Raw genomic sequence first — 18,325 nt, forward strand, 5'->3', positions numbered from 1 at the left:
AGAGGAAAGAATTCTCCTAGGAGCTTTCCTTGGGGGAAGGGCTGGGACCACCTGGCAGGTTATCAGAGCCTGGGCAAGACTTTGAAGTGCAAAATGCTGGGCTTCTGGGGCTGTCCCAACAGATGCTGGTTCTTCAGGCCCCTCTCACACAAATAGGCTAATTTCTAACTTCCTACCTAAGATTTTGAGGCTACTTAAGTAAAAACCAAATAAACCAAAAACCTCAGTTCTTCTTTTTCCTTGCTTAGTACTTGAAAACTGTGTGTTGACTCCACCTCCTCTTCCCCTTCTCCACTCATCTCAGACCCAGTCACCTCTCATGGAGACCAAAGCAATAGACTTCCTTTAATCTCCCTTCTTCTATCCTCAATCCTTTAAAATCATCCTTCCCTTGGGAGCCAAGGTGATCTTTTAAAAAGTGTCTGTCAGAATGTGTGTTACCCTGTTTAAAAATCACTGATGGCTTCCTTTTCTACTTAGGATTAACACCAAACTGATCATTATTAAGGCCTACAAAATCCTACATGGTCCAGGCCTTGCTTCCTTCTTTCAGTTCTCATAGCCTTACTCCTCTTGGTCACTAAGTTTACCAGCCTTATTTTTAGCTTTTTTTTTTTTTTTTTTAAATCAAGCACATCTCTTCTTCAAGGCTTTTCCATGTGTTTCCCACTATGTCTGGAATTCTCTTTCTTTTGGTTCTTTATTTGAGAAATTTTCCCATCTGAGTACTGTCCATCACATTTATTTTCTTTTTAAGATTGTTCAAAATCTGATTTTTTTTTTCAAAAATAATTTACATGTCATTCCTCTGGTCCTTGCCTATCTCTGCAAACTTCAAAATCCACCCCTCTTCATATCCCATACTCCACTGCAATTGTGTTATTTCATGGACTGATCTAGTTTTTTTCTTCCTTTCTCTTGTCCATGATGCCTTTCTCATTTTCCTTTCTCAAGTGACACATTTCAAGTTTATTAAATGATGTGACAGGAGTTGTTTTCTCCTTCGTGATAACTCCCTAACCCTCGACTCAGGTATGAATATCCTCCTCTTTGTGCAATCATTGTGTCTGTACATACCTCTACTACAACATTAAACCGACTTTATTATAAGTATTCTTTTACATGTCTTTTTTTTTATACACCAGGAATTCTTTTAGGGTAGAAGCCATATTTCACTTACCACCTATGTATAGCTCCAAGTCAATGCCTGGCACTTTGTAAACTGTCATTAAATAGCAGTTGAGTAAATGAAGACTTCACAAATAAAGGCAAATGGTAGTGTTGAATGAGTAATATGTGAAAGCAAAATTTAGTTAGGACTGAGGCAAAGGTTCTCAGCTCCCACTGATCAATCATGGAAACTGCCCACTTTTGGCACAGTTCATAATTGGGCACCTAATAGATATCTCACACAGAGCTAAGACTGCACAGACTTGGATTTCTTCCAAGTGGTGCCAGCTGGTTGCTTCAGCAAATAACAGTCACCATTTTGTAGAGAGACACTTGGACATGATCAGAAAGACAGTCACATTAGACACTATAAATTTCATATTATCTGGGATAAGGATGAGTAGGCACTTTAAAATACCCTGCTATATCTTAGCTAATTATTCTGCCTCCTAAGCCTAATGCTGAACATTCAGCCCTTTTCTAACATCTTCAACTGGAACCTTTTGGTCCTGCCCCACAGGAATTCTGATGAGGTTTCAATCCTTCCTCTTTGTTAGTGATATGACTTGTAGTTGCATATACATTCTCTCTCTTGCCTTTCTTTTTAATTTCTAGTTAGAAAAATTATACACTAATGCTTATTTTTCTTAGTTCCCCACTCCCACATTTACACTATAGAAACATCCATATATCTGATGTTGTCGTACCTACCCCCAAACTGATAAACAAAAGCAGACATTAGTAGATTTTCCTACATGGGAGTGAAAGAACAAACGGCCAGGAAATCAATGACTTACCAACATTTAACCTATAACTCTTAAGTACAACCTTATGTACAAGTATAATTCCTTTGGAGGATGGGCTGAGAAGGATTAGGCTCCCCCTTGCAATTTTGGTGAAGGAGGGATATCTTCAATTAATCTGTTCTCTTTGTAAGAGTAGATATAAGAATCAAGTAGATATAAGAAATAAGAAGGGAAAACAATTGTCTCTGATGATTAGGTAGGCAAACTATATAAACTAAAACTATATAAAACTAAAGCTAAATAACAGAGATTGAATATACATTTTTTATTTAGAAAGGAAACTTAAATACTTTTTTAGTTTTTTTTCAGGAAATGATATTCTTGAGTTTCAAACTGAAAACATACAAAGCAAACTTTGGAAATACATCCCATTTATAGGTTGGGATAGTGCTCATTCCAAATTCAAATTTGGAACGAACCAAAAGAATATAATTTTCCTGTTTAGGGTATGGATGATCATAAGAAAGCAAGATGAGGCAGACTTCAACTAAAAAAATTATGAGTCACTTTTCTTAGTTGCACATTTTTTATTTTGGTAATTATGTGGGAGGTAGAGAATATGCATGAGTACTTTGGGGTGCTGAGAAAGTAGATGTGAGAGGCAAGTGTTCAACTTTGGAGAGACAGATTTCAGGGGTATGGTAGAACTTTGAGAGACCCACTGGTCATGGATGAAACTACTCCTAGAAGCCATTTCTAGAAGATAGTGCATTTTCCATCTGATTGATCTAGTTGTACATCCTTTTACTTTCAGTTTTCATAGACTTTTCCATTAGGTGCTTTCTTAACAGAACTCTACATAGAATGGAAAACCACCTCTGTGTCAAGGCTCTGGAAACCTCAATTGATGTAAACAAAGACATTGCAGTGGCCACTGTGGATCTCAAGTTGCTGATAATCATATGATATTCTGGGAATAGCTAATAAATCTGAGATATTCTTATTAAAACAAATATCAGGAACTTATCTGGAACTAAGAAGGAAGTTTCCTTTGAGTTCTAGTAGAGGATTGACAAGCATACACTGGTACAAGATTAGGTTAGAGAATAACAATGTTTTCTAGGCATGACCTTTTTTTTTTTTTTAAAGAGACTATATTTCTATTTGCAAGCCAGGGTGGCGGAAGGGAGAGGAGAGGAGAGCAGAGGAGAGGAGAGGAGAGGAAGAGAGGAAGGGAGAAGAGAAAAGAGATGGGAAAGGAAGGGGTTGGGAGGAGAGGGGAGAAGATGAGAGGAGGGGAGAGCAGAGGAGAAGAAAGCAGAGGAGAGGAGAGGAAGAGAGGGAGAGAGAGGAGAAAAGAGACTGGAAAGAAAGGGGTGGGGAGGGGAGGGGAGGGGAGGGGAGGGGAGGAGAGGAGAGGAGAGGAGAGGAGAGGAGGAGAGGAATCTTCCATTCTCTGATTCACTCCCCCAATAGCCACAACAGCTGGGGCTGAAGTGAGGAGCCAACAACTCCATCTAGGTCACCCATGTGGGTAACAAGAACTCAAGTACAGGCACGTTAGCTGGGAGCTGGAATAAGAAGCAGAATACCCCAGATTTGAACCAGGCACTCCAAAATGGGAAATAGGCATCCCTAGCAGCAGCTTAACCTGCTATGCCGCAACCCTGCCCCAGTAGAGTACTTTTAGAAGTCCATGGAAAAATGGAATGAAAGGATAAGTTTACTTGGGTGTAAAACTTCTGGAAGTCCATGCATAATTATTTTGTAATATACATTTTTCTATGAATTTTTGAATTATCCTTATATATTTTGATTCTGAGCAATATTTCACCTTGGTCAAAAGTTTCTGTGACCAGGGGCCGGTGCTGTGGGACAGCGGGTTAACGCCCTGGCCTGAAGCACTGGCATCCCATACGGGCTTCCGATCCAGCTCTCTGCTGTGGCCTGGGAAAGCAGTGGGAGATGGCCCAAGTGCTTGGGCCCCTGTACCCACATGGGAGACCCGGAAGAGGCTCCTGGCTCCTGGCTTCAAATCGGCTCAGCTCCGGCCACTGCAGCCATCTGGGGAGTGAACCAGCGGATGGAAGACCTCTCTCTCTGTCTCTACCTCTCTCTGTAACTCTTTAAAATAAATAAAATAAATCTTAAAAAAAAGTTTCTGTGGCTAAAAAGAAGTTTAAAAAAAAAAAAAAGAAAACCTAAAGGCTAGTGTAGTGGTGTATTGGGTTAAGCCATTGCCTACAATGTTGGCATCCATTATAGGCACAGGTTTGAGTCACCTCTGCTACACTTCCAGTCCAGCTCCCAGCTAATACACCTGGAAAAGTAGCAGATGTTGACCCCAAGTGCTGCGGTCCCCACCACCCATGTGGGAGACCCAGATGGAGTTCTTGGCTGCTGGCTTTGGCCTGGATCAGCCCTGGCCATTGTGGCCATTTGGGGAGTGAAACAGTAGATGGAAGATCTGTTTCCATCTCTCTGTAACTCTCTCAAATAAATAGGTAAATATTAAAAAAAAAAAAGAAGAAATGAAAGAAAAAAAAAGAAAACCTAGATAATTCTTTAGCTCTACTAACCAATGATAATTATTACCATCAAGTATTCAGACAGAGAGTGACAATTTGTCTTTGGGAGATGGAACAAAAAGGTAATTAGCTTCAACTGTAGACCCAGTGTATGCAAGCATTGCAGAGTACCTTTTGAAAACAGGAAACCCAGGAATGGGCATTAAGCAGGCTCCAGGAAAGAACAACATACAAGTATAAAGTACATTATATTCTGAATGTTTTCTTTTCCTATTCCAGCCCCTACAAATATACATAAATGGAATTACTTCAAGAAATTCATGAAAAAAATGGAAATAAAATATGTTTATCTTGGATATCACATTAATAGGTTTTTTCATAATACATATTTATCATGAACAATTTTTGCACCCAAATAAACATCCTTTAATTTAGTTTTCCATGAACTTTTTGAAGTACCCTCATATGTATACATAAACAATATTGGGTGAGGGAGAAACTGCTAGAGAGAGTACTAGAGTAAATTCAATGTGGAACCAGGTTCAGAATGGGGAAATAGCTGAATTTATTTTAATTCAATTTGTCCACAAATTTTCTGAAGCCGACTTGTATAAAGCAGACACAAGGAGCTATTGCGGCTAAAGCAGAGTTTGGTGGCTTAGAGATATGTCTGATCAGCTCCCTTCTATGTCCACTGAGACCACACTGGTAAAGCCTGAGGAGTAGAGATTTTGCAGATTTGGGAAGTTTTGTGTTCAATGTCATGCAACTTGGTAAAAACCAAGCTGGGTCTCCTTCCTTTATGAGGGCTACTCCGTTCATATGGAGGAAGGATCATGCTCCCATTTCTGCATGTACATTTCCCTTAAATGTTCTAAATTCAAGTAATCATTTATGTGGTTCTTTTACAGTGAAAACCACAAATTATTTTTCCATTTTCCATATTTTGGTTCTTATTTATCTTATTTATTAATTAGCCTTTTTCAACAAGACTAAATTTTGGAGATAATATTTTCCTCAAATATTATGTACAAATCATTTATTCATTCAACAAATATTTTTTAATCATCTACCAAGAACTAAGGACTGTGCTGAATACCTGAAACACAGACATATTCTTCTTGAAAAAACAAAAATCTATCTACCTTACATTAGTTCCTAGTGTACTTCTCATGCAATAGACCTATATATGTCAATTTAAAAAATGTATATCCTAGATAATTGTATTAATTTTAGGTGGCATTTTCCTAATGGTTCAAGAATGTTTCCAAGTATAGGAATCAACTGGCATTTCTTCTTATGTAGGTATGACTATCCAACTAGTCTTGGAGGTTTGGAGGTGAGTTTATAAGCAAGAGAATATTCATGGGCTTAAAGACTTAAATATCCAACAGTGCTAAGGATTAATTGTGTTAACATATGTACAATACTTAAAGCTATACCTTGCATATAGTAAGCATTTGATATTAGCTATTGTTTGTGATTGTTGATGATATTGATGATGATTATATATTTATGTTAAATGAACTTATGTTAGTATCTTTTTGTAGAAATTTTAAAAATAGATTTATTTATTTATTTGAATGGCAAAGAGAGAGCGAGAAAGAGAGAATGAGACCTTTCATCTGCTGGTTCACTCCCCAGATGGCCACAATGGCCAGAGCTGGGCCAATCCAAAGCCAGGAGCCGGGAGCATTGTCCGGGTCTCCCATGTGGGTGCAAGGGCCCAAGGACTAGAGCCATCTTCTACTGCTTTCCCAGGTGTATTAGCAGGGATCTAGATCAAAAGCGAAGCAGCCAGGACTTCAACCGGCTCCTATATGTGATGCTGGCATCACAGGGGGTGGCTTTCACCACTATGCCACAGCACCAGCCCCCATCATTTGTTATTTCAAACTCTTATAGGGAGCCTTTCAAATTTCTTCATTTTTAAAATAAGACACTGTTCTTCTCTTCAAGTTAGTCTTCATTTTTTGTTTATTTTTTAAAAGATTTATTTATTGGGGCCGGTGCTGTGGCACAGCAGGTTAAAGCCCTGGCCTGAAGCATAAGCATTCCATGTGGGCACCGGTTCTAGTCCCAGCTACTCCTCTTCCAATCCAGCTCTCTGCTGTGGCCTGGGAAAGCAGTAGAAGATGGCCCAAGTCCTTGGGCCCCTACACCCTTGTGGAAGACCTAGAGGAAGCTCCTGGCTCTTGGCTTCGGATTGGCACAGCTCTAGCCATTGCAGCCATCTGGGGAGTGAACCAGTGGATGGAAGACCTCTCTATCTCTACCTCTCTCTGTCACTCTGTCTTCCAAATAAATAAACCTTTAAAAATAAATAAATAAAATGAGTTTTTTTTATTTATTTGGAAGTCAGAGTGACAGAGATGGGGGAGAGAATAAGAGAGGTCTTCCATCTGCTGATTCACTCCCCACATGGCTATAATGGCTAGGTTTGGGCGGGGCTGAAGCCAGGAGCTTCTTCTGGGTCTCCCATATGGGTGACAGGGGCCCAAGCACTTGGGCTATCTTTGCTGCTATTCCTAGGCCATTAGCAGGGAGCTGGATCAGAAAGCTGAGTAACCTGGACATGAAATGGCACCCAAAAAACGATGCTGGCATCACAGGTGGCAGCTTTACTGACTACACCACAATGCCAGCCCCTACTGAGATCCTTAAAGGACTAGTTTCTAGATTTTTGGTAGTGTGTATGTTTCTGTGTGTATACTTGCATATGTGTCTTACATTCAATGAATACATAATTAACTAACAGAAAAATAAGATATTAATTCCACTAATTAATTTTTTTCACACTCTATGCTCTCAACACTCATTAATGCTAATTTACATGGGTTCTTGGAACATGGAGTTCAGAGATATTATTAGCATGCCTTACTAATATGACAACAATAGGGGAATAGAAATTTGAGTCTGTCTCAAGGAGAGGGCCATCAGTTCCTGGGAGCTGGAACTTAGGCACCTTAAGATCTGTACTTAGCCATCTGAAACTTTAAGGAATGATGCAAAGATGCAATGAGAATTACCAGTTATCCTCAGTGGTGTCGAGGCTCCATGGCTGTGGTGCCCAAGGACCCATGTCTTAACCAGTGTGTGTTCTTCCCTGCAGTGTGTCTCCTGTGCCCGCCTTCCCTTGATTCCTGCCTATATTTTGCTGCTGGTTCTCTCGCCTTCCCTTCAGTGATATGATTCTGATGTCATCCTATTCCAGTTCTGGTTATAGTGCCTACATCCAAGAAACTTACTGATACAACTCTACATTTAGACATCAGGCTCAAGCTACTAGCATTTTTCTTCTGGATCATTGTAATATCCTGATGATTTTTATACTTTCCTTCTGCCCAAAATGCTTTATTGCAATATATTCTCATGACTAGTTCTCGCATTTCCCCAGGGATCTACTCAGCTCTTACTTGTAATGTCATCAAGGAGACTTTCCTTATCCTATATGAAATAGCACCTCACCCACACATTCCCTATAAGTCTCCATTTTTTCTTTTCTGTTTTTCTCTTTAGTTCTTGTATCTACCCAAGATATGTATTTATTACAATCTGTTCACAACAGTGGTATGTGAAGACCATGAGGTCTCCATGACTCTTTGTTCTTAAGCTTCATTTATTTATCTATTCTATTTGAAAGGCAGAGTTAGAGAGAGGAGGAGAGACAGAGATCTTCCATCTGATGGTTCACTGCAACAACTGGTAGCAACAGATGGCGCTGGGCCAGGCCTAAGCCAGCAGCCAGGAGTTTCATCTGGGTATCCCACATGGGTTCAGGGTCCCAAGTACTTGGGCCATTTTCTGCTGCTTTCAAAGACACAGTAGAAGTGAGCTGGATCAGAAATGGAGCAACTGAGTCTCGAACTATTACTCATGTGGGATGGCCGCATTGTCAACAGCAGCTTAACCTGCTGTGCCACAATGCCAGCCCCTCCATGATTCTTTTAGTAACCTTTATTTCCTGAAACTTAGTATATTGCCTGACACATAAAATATGCTTAATACATATTCTTTGGAAAAATGAATGCTTGTATTTAAATTCTGATCAGAGGCAATAAGAATAAGCTAAAATATATGTTATAACTGGTGCATCCATTCCACTTTCCTTCATGTACTTCTGATTTCTTCCCCTTGGTCTTGTCCATCCATTCCATATATTCCTTTCAGTCCAGCTGTCAGTCTAAGATATGTGATGCAGTGGATTTCCTAAGAGCAAGCAAAAAGGAATTTGGCCCTGCTTATTGCTACAATGTTAATTTATTTCTCCTTTTACATTTTAATTGTTTAAATATTTGGGGAGGATTTCCTGCTGTGGTAAATTTATACTCATTAAATTATCAAATGTGACTGTATTATTTATTTATTTATTGCAAGCACTGTAGGGGGAATGCTTGCTTTTGCCACTGGCACCATCTGGCTTTGACTGATTATTGTATTTTACCTGATAGTCTTTGGACAGGACTATCAGGGTGATGAATGGGTGAGAGTGGGAGGAGTTCAAACACAAGTTGAGAAAGGATAACAAACCTGGAGCAATAAGTCAGACACCATGAGGCGTTTTAAGCAATGGATAAGACAGAACATCCATTGCACATCCTATTTGCATCCCAGGTTAATCTTAGAGTCAACATGACAAAAACATTCCATGATAAAAATAGCAAGATCTTCTAGAAACGATATAAATTTCAAAGCAAAAAGAAAAATCCTTTATAGTTACCAAGTATGCAATGATTCTACATAGTTGTGGTTGCATGTAGAATTCTGCATATTTTTTAGCATTAGTGACCTATAAATGGAGATTTTAAAAAACCAATCAGGATATTTCAAGACATTCTGAGAGAAAATTATTTATGGGACTCGAAGGATAAAACATGTAATGGCAAATGCCACAATGTTAGGCAATTGAATCTGTGGTTATAACCTGTTATGAAATTCTGGCCATTGTCAAAGCCAGAACCTCATCAGAGCTTTTTATTCCAGAGAGAAGTGAAGTGATAGCTCTGTTAATGTAGGATTTTCTCAGCATGTCTGAATTCATCTAACAATCTTGTTGAAGCAGAGAGCTTCCATTAACCACTGAGTCTCCCATCTTTCCCCAGAGAGGGACATTTTTAAAGTGTATATATGGTTGACCCCTACATTACTTTGGTTTATCAATAGCTCTCCTATTACTTTCATAGTATTTCTGAGTTTCAAAGGATTTTAGAAGTCTTCTTGTGTATGAGACATTAATATATTAATTGGGAAATATTTATTGAATGTCTACTGTAGGCCAAAAATATGAACCAGATATTTTCATTCTTTCTATGCCATGCATTTAATTCCTCTGTGATATCCTTGGTAGGTTGGAATTCAGTCTTTGATTCTGTATGTCCAACATTTCATGTGTTGTTGCTGTTCAATTCCTACAACAGTCACCAAGTGAGAGAAAGCAAGCTAGTCTTTACTTAAGAGTAGGAAGGCCCTACCAAATTTTGCTTACTCTTCATTATTCAAAAAGTCAGGTACAAAGACCAAAACAGAGTCAGAGGAGAAATACTTGAAAGTTCATTTAGTGATGTCCTTATCTTTAATTTCTTGTCTTGGCCTCTGTCAATCTTCACTACACATAGCCATTTTCCATGGTTATCCAGACATGGAAGCTAAATACTAAATTTAGGTATTTGAAACTCAATGATTTGCCACCAAAAAACCATGCCAAAATTTCTTAATATATTTCAGAATATTTTTCCATCTTATTGAATAAAGTCCCATTATTTCAATTCAGCTTAGTTTTGTGTGCATGGAATAATTGAGCTTTGAAATAAATCCTAAAGTGTTAAAATGAAATTCCTACATGAAATTTTATGGATTTCTGAGATTTCTATTTTGGATCTAGGGTGATAGTCAACTGACGTTTATCATAATTTTTGTTTAATACATTTTTATGAATTAAGCATAGACTAATTTTAGAAATTTAAAATAGCTACTAAAAACCTATGTATATTGGATTATGTCTCTTGAAAAGATTAGTCTTAAACAATGATCTAAGAGTTTTTTATTATTCTCTCTCTGTCGGATCCAAAAAAATTCAGTGCCAAGGGTAAGTCAGCCTTAGATAAACAGATTGTCTGGCCTAGGCCACCAATCTGTCCAGCATTTGTGACCTATAAAGAATTTTTTTCTGCAAGTAGCTCTGCTTCTGTCAACTGTTTACATGCACAGTGGAAACTTCCAAAGCTGTTCCTTTCCTAGGTTTTTTTTGCTTATACAACTAATTACTACTGTGCTAGAAATTTTTGGTTTTGGTGCTATTTATTGGATCCAAGGAACACTCAATGAACCAATCATTTCTGCTCAGTGATAGAAGCTGAAGGAGAAGACTTTGATATTATAGCATTCAAGCTTAGCACAACATGTATTGGTGATGCAGCAAGGACTCAGGGATGGTTGCTATAGTTGAGGATTTAAAAGACTTCAATGAAAGAGAGACAGATATAGAGAAAGACATAAAGAGATACAGAGAGGGGGTACTTCATATCATACTGAAGAAAACAGAAGTAATCTGAGACACAAAAGGGGAAATCTTAACGTATCCTAAATTGAATGTAAGTCCTCAGAAATATTTGCAGTGCCTTAAGTTAGTAGATTGTCATTTTTACAAAGAAAACATAATTAGGATAAACCCTAACCACAGAAGATCTCTCTGTTGAGAGGCTTATAATTTTATGCCGTATTATGTGGGAGGAACCTTCTTCCCACTATGTTTTATGCATTAAGTAGCAGTAGCTCTTTGCAAAAAACTAGACAACCAACTTGTGTTTCCTGAACACAAGTCTATTTAGGGACTACTGTGGCACATACTGTGATGGATGCAGGGGGCCATAAACCCCACCACCAAGGAAGGTGCTATTCTCGGAATGTCTGTGTTCCCTCAAAATTCATATGGTGGTATCCTAACCCTCAAGGCAATAGTATTAAGAGGTGTGGACTTCCAGAAGTGATTAGGTTATGGGAGCCGATCCTCCATGGATGAGATTCTTGCCCTTATAAAGAGACTCCCAGAGAGGTGCCTCACCCCTACTGCCATGTGAGGACACCATAAGAGGGCTCTTTCTGTGATCCACAAGACAGGCCTTCACCAGAAACCAGGTCAGCTGGCATTTTGGCCTTGGACTTCAGAACTGTATGACATAAACTTCTGCTGTTTATAAGCCCCCAAGTTTACAGTATTTTGTTATAGCCACCTGAACTAAAACATTGGGGAAAAGTGGCTGGTGTTCGAGAAATAGGTACAAGCAGAGGAATAGCAGTCATGGAGATAACAAAACAAGTCCACCTGTTAAGGAAACAGGTGGTATGAGCACTCAGTGAGGGCTCCTTGGAGGAGGCAGAGGAATCTGGGCTCATTAAAATGGGAGTACCACTTAGCATGCTCAGCTTGAAGGGAGAAGAGCAAGCGCTCCAGGAAAGTGGCATGACTTGGGCATGTTCATGGGGGGTTGAGTGAACCATCCTGACAGAAGTGAAGAGTGTTTGATGTTAAGAATTGGGGTGGGGGTGGATTGGGATTTAGGAGGAGGCTTAACTAAAAAACATAGTGTGGTAAGAAGTTGGTGTCATTAGAATCTTCTGACTAAGGGTGACATGGTAAAAGCGCATTTACACAGGATTGCAGAGCGAAAATGGACACGGGAAGGTAAGGGGTCATTAATAAAAAAAAATGGATGAGGAAATAAAGTCTTATAGTTTAAAATTGAAATGTAAATTATAGATCTTTTGAAGAAACATGAGCCATTTTAAATGCCTGTAGGACATGAAGAAAAGTCTCAATGCATGTGGTCTGTGGTCCTTCTGGTTGGTTGGCCAATTGACATGTGATGTAAGCAGTATGACAAGGCAAGACACAGAAGCTGACCTTGTTTTAGGCAATTACCCTGCTCCTTTCTATAGTTCTATTTGCTTTTCATTTTCATTTCCCTGATTCTTAGATTGCTTTTTCTATACCCCACCCTTATTTTCGGATTCTGACTTCTTCGGGTGGGTTCTATCAAAAATACCCTTTTAGCTTCTGAGATTGGGGAGCCTCTGCCTATTGGGCTCTTGTTCCAGCAGTCTTCTAACTTTGGACACCATCTCTGGCACTTAAGATCATTTACCTCATTTCAAATTCACTGAACCTTTTAAGCCTAGCCATTCCCCCTAATTTGTCCCCTGATGAATAGCAAAATAAATATGATTTTAAGATTTCTAGCTTAGATTTAGTACAGCAGAAGTACTATTGGCAAAACTGATAAACTTCAAAGTTAAGCATTGCTTTAGTAAGGAGTACAATGGTTTAATTTCCAACATAATCAATATGAGTGAAGCATCCAGAAAGAAATGCCTGACTGAAGATTCAGAAGTTAAAGCCAGAAGGACTGGGTGTAAGTGATTCAAAGTGTTGTGGAGAGCTTATTTATCTTCCTGTGTTTAGATGAGAGTGACTCAAAAAGAGAGCAGCTGGGAAAAGGGCCTTTTCTTCTTTTAAAGGCAGATGACACTTCATTAAAAGAAGTAGAAAGAGAAGTTGGGGATAGGGGAAAACCAAGCAGATGGAATTAGAGAAGACAGTGAGAAGGAATCCCAAAAATAGAATGGTCAACACTATTAAATCAGGGTGATCAAGAAGCATGAGAATGGAGAATGAAACACTGGATTTGGGAATGAAGAGACCATTGATAAGCTCTCAGTGGGAATTTAGTACAGTGGCAAAAATGAAAGCCAGATTGCAAGGGCTTGGAAGGCAACTGAGGTAGAAGAAATACAATTAGCATAGACAGCACATAGAGAAATTGGAGGCTTGGCTATTCCTGATGCAAAAGCAAAATATCATGTATTGGGTAACTTAAAATAACAGACACTAATTCCTCACAGCTCTAGAGGTGAGAAGTTCAAGATTCAGGTGCCAGTAGATGGGTGTCAGGTGAGGCCTGCTCCCTTCTTCCACGTTGCTACCTCATTACTGTGTCTTCACACAGAAGAAGAGCATGAAAGGCCAAGCTCACTCCTGCAAGCCTTTCTATAAAGATACCAGTCCCAGTCTACAGGGACAAATCTCATGATTGAATCATTTCCCGAAGTCTCTACCTCTTAATGCTTTGCATTGAAGAATAGGGTTTGACATGAATTTTGGCAAGGCATATTCAAACCATAGTAGTGTTGAATGGAGGAAGAAATATGAGATTGTAGGAAAAGAGTACTTTTCTTTCAAGCTAGAAAGAGACAAGTATTAAAACAGAGGAAAGAAGAGACAAGAAGAGACCGAAAGCTTAAAGGAGGAAACCAACATGGCATCAAAGAACAGCTGGGTTCACATACTTAAGCTTCAAGAAGAATGCTGGTGGGGAAATGACTTAACTGAAACAGACAGGAAAAAGAGGAGAATGAGAAAAATGTTGAATTGGGATGGTGGATATTCAGGGTATTCTGTCAGAATCCTGGAACACCACCACCTTTTTTTTTCCCCCTCTCAGTGAAAACCTTTGGTCAGCTGTTTCAAATAAAAATGGGGTAACAAAAACTTTAAGGACAGTTACTCAGCAACAACAGTGAGTTAAGCAGTATTTTCTGAAATGTTTCATGGATCCCCTGACTCGGCATTACCTGGAGGAGTTTTTAAAATAATTTCTGGAGATTAGATGTCACTGATAAGCTCTTCAGATTTTTCTATGCATTCAAATGTGCAGGAGTCAGTGCCTGTTGAGAGGTGGTGCCATGTTGAAAGTGCTGCTCACTTAGGAACCTAATGGGAGGTTACATTGCCTCTTATGGTGTGGTCACTTCAACCCTCACATCTTCCATAGTGCTCCCTTTGTGAGATGCATTTCCATGGGAAAGAGTGATGTTCATCCCTTCATACACAGGCATGAATTCTTGGTCATGTTCGAAAGGGCATTGAAATGTATCTGTAACCAAAGAAGAAACCTACATTGAGCATGCATGCACACGCACATGCACCTGAAGTTTGCAGGGTGATGTAAAACCCAGTATTTTCTCTATTAAGTTAGCTATCCATCCATTAAGAGTTTTTTTCAGGTAGGCATCTACAATCCCTTTCTTTCTCTGAGCTGTCATGTTTATCCCTGTGTACTTACTCCCCAAGCTGCATTTACACTCTAGATTCTGGGGTGGGAGACAGACAGATACGGTTCTATGCATTGTGTTGGCTTCTAGATGGTCTTCCAGACATTTGATCCCAAAGCTTTCAAATCTGCACATGTAGAAGATCCACAGACACTTTTGCTAACACGACTGTCTCTCATAGCATGCTTTGATTTACACATATGTTTATGATTTTTAAAAGTCACTGTTTCCTAGTCTTATTCCTCGTAAAAGGTAAAAAGGAAAGAAAAAGAATAAAGAATAAAACTCAATTCTGTTACCCTGTGACACCTTTTATTATTTGGCACTCATAGGCCAAGAGGCCCTCGGGATAGGAGGCATAGATATTAGTGGTGAAGTTTTATGAACTACAGCAACATGAGTTTCCTTCTATGTCAAGTCTCCCCCCGCAACACACTTATAGAGAAGAGCTGTTGTCTTATTTTGTTTGCAGAGTTAGGTTAGTGTTCGAAAAGTATCTCAGTTTTTATTTCACTTGATTAGTTTTTTGTTTGGAAAGAAAAATTTCACTACTGGTTTTCTAGAATGACAGATGGAGTCAAGGTTGAACATAGAATGTACAGTTAACCCCATTATTGAAAGTAAGCATATCCTGGTACAGGTAGGTATTTGATACACAATTTAAGGTGCTACTTTGGACACCTGGGTCATACTTCAGAGTGCCTGGGTTCAAGTTCTGACTCTGCTTCTAATTCCTGCTTCCTGTTAATGCACATCTGTGAGGCAGCAGATTCTGGCTCAAGTAATTTGCTCCCTGCGACCCATGTGGGACTCTTGGATTGAGTTCTGGAGTTCTGGCTTTGACCTGACCAGGCCAGCTGCTGTGGGCATTTGAAGAGAGAGCCAGAAGGAGGAAATTGCTTTCTCTCACTTGCTCTGTATCTACCTTTCAAATAAAATGAATATAAGTAAATAAAAATTTTATTTTATTTTTTCAACTTTTATTTAATAAATATAAATTTCAAAAGTACAACTTTTGGATTATAGCGGCTTTTCCCAACATAGTCTCCCTCCCACCCACCCACAACCATTCCATCTCCCATTCCTTCTCCCATCCCATTCTTCATCAAGATTCATTTTCAATTATCTTTATATACAGAAGATCAACTTAGTATATACTTAGTATATACTATATATATACATGTGTAGTATAAGTTAAACTTAGTATATACTAAGTATATACTAAGACTGCACCCACACAGGCACACAAAGTATAGAATACTGTTTGAGTAGTAGTTTTATCGTTAATTCGCATAGTACAACACATTAAGGACTGAGATCCTACATGGGGAGCAGGTGCACAGTGACTCCATTGTTGATTTAACAGTTGACACCCTTATTTATGACGTCAGTAATCACCCGAGGCTCTTGTCCTGAACTGCCAAAGCTATGGAAGCCTCTTGAGTTCACAAACTCCAATCTTCTATAGACAAGGCCATAGTCAAAGTGGAAGTTCTCTCCTCCCTTTAGAGAAAGGTATCTCCTGCTTTGATGTCCCATTCTTTCCGCTGGGATCTCACTCACAGAGATCTTTCATTTAGGGTTTTTTTTTTTTGTTTGTTTGTTTTTTTTTTTTTGTCACAATGTCTTGGTTCCATGCCTAAGAAACTCTAATGGGCTTTTTAGCTGGATCCGAATGCCTTAAGGGGTGATTCTGAGGCCAGAGTGCTGTTTAGGACATCTGCCATTCTATGAGTCTGCTGTGTATCCTGCTTCCCACATTGGGTCATTCTCTCCTTTTTAATTCTGTCAGTTATTATTAGCAGCCACTAGTCTTGTTTATGTGATCTCTTTGACACTTAATCCTATCATTATGATCAATTATGAACTTAAACTGATCACTTTTACTAGTAAGATGGCATTGGTACACGCCACCTTGATGGGATTGAATTGGAAATTTTAAGAAAAAAAAGTAAACATTCCAAATTCACTTCATATGGACATTTTTATATTTTTCTTTCCTCTGTGTTCCATTTCATGTACCAATATAGAAACAGAAAGTTCTAGTTTCTCTACTTGATAAATATCTCAAAAGGTAATTTTCTTCATTTTTGTATAGTACATGCTTTATATATATATATATATATATATATATATATATATATATTTGAAAGGCAGAGTTACAGAGAGTGAAAGTCAAGGAGGCAGGGGAGAGAGAGAAAGAGACAGGGTATTGAGAGAAAGATCCATTTCTAGCTGCTGGTTTAATCCCCAAATGGCTGGAACAGCCAGGACTTGGCCAGCCCAATGCTAGGAGCCTACAACTCCATCTGGGTCTCCCATGTGGGTGTCAGGGACGCATGTACTTGGGCCATCTTGCATTGCTTTTCTGAGCATATTAGTAGGGAGCAGGATTAGAAGTGGAGAAGCCGAGACTCAAACATGTGTTCATACGGGATTCTAGTGTTGCAGGTGGCAGCTTAAACTGCTGCTCCACAATGCCATCCCTTCATGTTCTTCTTTTTATATATTTATTTATTTATTTATTTGACAGATAGAGTTAGACAATGAGAGAGAGAGACAGAGAGAAAGATCTTCCTTACGTTGGTTCACCCCGCAAATGGCCACTACGGCCAGAGCTACGCCCATCCAAAGCCAGGAGCCAGGTGCTTCCTCCTGGTCTCCCTCATGGGTTCAGAGCCCAAGCACTTGGGCCATCCTCCACTGCCCTCCCGGGCCACAGCAGAGAGCTGGACTGGAAGAGGAGCAACCAGGACTAGAACCCAGCACCCATATGGGATGCCAGCGCGGCAGGCGGAGGATTAACCAAGTGAGCCTCGGCACCAGCACCCCCCCACCATGCTCTTCTTAAACACATGTAATCTGTCCTTCTCTCTCTCCTTCACTGTTCAAATATTACTTTCTCTGAGGTCCCTACTTGGCTGCTTCATATTCATTTCTAGAAAGCTTTTCTTAGCTTTCACTTAACATTTCACTTCCTTTGACTCCTGAACACTCCTTGGATTCCCTGGGTTCGTACTCTCCTAGGTAGGTGTATTAGTCAGTTCCCGAGCAGCCCAACTTAAGAAAGAGACTTCCTTCGGCTCACAGTTCAAGACGGGGCAGGCCCCAGCTGTTGAGCATCTGGAGATGGCATTCTTGCTGGCAGAGTCTCAGAGTGATGCAGGGTACCACATGGTGAGAGCCTGTCTGTGCTGACACAGTCTTTGATAAAGCCACCGGGATGTAATCGAGGGGGCTCCATGTTACTGACCCAGTCTAAACACCTCCCAAAGTCCCCACCTCCAAACACTGTAACTGGATTAAGTTCTCACCCTCTTGGTACCATTAACATAAGACTTGGGAGACTGAGCCTTTAACTAACCAGCCTTTGGGGAACATGCCATCCAACCAAACATCCAAACCGTAGTGACTGCCTCTCCCTGGATCAGCATTCTCCTGTTTTCTCAACACAGATATTCCCCAGAACAAGATCTTTATCTTCCTGACCTTTGATCTCTAATTCTATTCATTAGAAATATCTTTCACCTTCATAGCTTCAATTACGACTTTTTACAAAAGAGCTCAAGGTCATACTTCTTGCCCTACAATGCTTTTAATTGTTTTCTGAATGTCCAATGTCTTCTACACTTTTTTATTATTTGAAAGTTAGAGTTACAGAGAGAGAGTGAGTGAGACAGAGAGAATCTCGTATCTTCTGGTACACTTCCCAGATGGCCACAATAGCCAACGTGCCAGACCAGGCTAAAACCAGGAACCAGAAACTTCATCCGG

General features: G+C 39.6%; 1 protein-coding gene and 1 long non-coding RNA gene across 3 annotated transcripts in view; one reads left to right on the top strand and one right to left on the bottom strand.

Moving 5' to 3' along the window:
• LOC108177921 (uncharacterized) overlaps positions 1-18,325 on the bottom strand; it is a 215,971-nt gene that overhangs the window by 189,341 nt on the left and 8,305 nt on the right. The gene's annotated exons all lie outside the window — the stretch shown is intronic.
• The window catches only part of GAP43 (growth associated protein 43), a 120,310-nt gene that overhangs the window by 14,997 nt on the left and 86,988 nt on the right, over positions 1-18,325 (top strand). The gene's annotated exons all lie outside the window — the stretch shown is intronic.

Source organism: Oryctolagus cuniculus, chromosome 4 (genome assembly GCF_051225735.1).
Source record: "Oryctolagus cuniculus isolate XC-2025 breed Fujian yellow rabbit chromosome 4, ASM5122573v1, whole genome shotgun sequence".
Taxonomy (NCBI): domain Eukaryota; kingdom Metazoa; phylum Chordata; class Mammalia; order Lagomorpha; family Leporidae; genus Oryctolagus; species Oryctolagus cuniculus.